Consider the following 1,464-nt stretch of genomic DNA (forward strand, 5'->3'; position numbering starts at 1 on the left):
AAAACCACTTTCTATACCATGCCGTAAAGTATTTTATTTATATAGGCTGTTTTTCCATGGTCTTCTCACCTCAAGGGGAGCATTTTATCTCCCCAAGTGTATTTTAAATTCCCCAAAGACAGGCATTATTTCTTTCATCTTTTATATTTCTTCCAGTGAACTTACCACCAAGAATGCTTTTCTTGCAAGTTTCACACATAGGCAAAAACAAAACAAACTCAAAACCCTGAAATTGTAAATGGGGTTGGGGGGTGGGGTGCAACGCAACAAACACATATGAAACAAAAATCAACTATCTGAAAATAAATAAAACAAAAAAGATAGGTCGTATTTTATTTTGTTTTGTTATTTTTTTGTTTTGGGGGCAGAGTGATCCTCTCAGATCGCCAGAATATAGAGGGGCTAGTGGGGACTAGGATTGTCAAAAAAAGGCTTCATGGGAAAGCCTTGAAGATAAGCCTTTTAAAAAGGCACGAAAGCAAGAATAAGTGTGGAGCATACAGAACAGAGAGAAGAAAGCATAGAGACTCTGGTGTTTGTTGGGCAGAGTTGGAAAACAGGTCATAATGGGCCCAAAGCAGACGTAGACACATAACTGGTTACAATCCAGACCTTGATAATTGGTAAGAAAGCTAGAACTCACTCACCCTCCCTCTCTCCCTTCCTTCCTTTCCTTTTCTCAATAGTACTTAATTACTACATTTCTTTATTTTCATTTAGTTACTTCGTTTACTGTGTCTGTCTCTTCTTACTAGAATGTAGGTTTCAAGAGGGAGAGGATTTCTCTGTCGAATCCTCAGTGCCAAGAACAGCACCTAGCAGACAATAAGTGTTCTATATATATTTGTGAAATAAAAAAACATATAGAAGAATACATAAAAGGAATAATCCAAACCAGACGTCAAAAAAAAGAGCCTCTAAAACCACATTACTATGTTCTTGGTAGACATAACATCCTTCCCCCGTAGCTAGCATAATATTTGAACCAAAAGGAGTGGTTCTATTCAAAGGCTAGCTTTGTATAACAAGGTGCTCATATGATAGCAATATCTTCTTCAGAAATTGCAGTGGCCATGCAATTATCACTTTCTACACCTTGTATTTCTGATATCTCCTCTAGAAGTGGCATTGAAATTTCAAGGATTTTTATCACCTAGATTTCATCTTCAAGATTCTGTGTTTCTTCCCAATTAAATCTATTTTTCTACGCTGTCATTCCAAAGCAAGGTTTAACCATAGTGCTTTAGTCCTTCCTTCGGCTCTCTGCGAGGTTTGATTTCAGTAATACAGCATTGCCCTTCTCTAAATACCTCTTTTAATACTCAGTAGTTATCTATTGCTGCCTAAGAAATTACCCCACAATTTAGCAGCTCAGAATAACAAACATGTATCATCTCTCAGTTCTGTGTCAGGAATCTAGGTATGGTGGCTAGGCAGAGTCCTCAGATTCAGGAGCTCTCACAA

This window comes from Pteropus alecto, unplaced genomic scaffold (genome assembly GCF_000325575.1).
Source record: "Pteropus alecto unplaced genomic scaffold, ASM32557v1 scaffold185, whole genome shotgun sequence".
Classification (NCBI taxonomy): domain Eukaryota; kingdom Metazoa; phylum Chordata; class Mammalia; order Chiroptera; family Pteropodidae; genus Pteropus; species Pteropus alecto.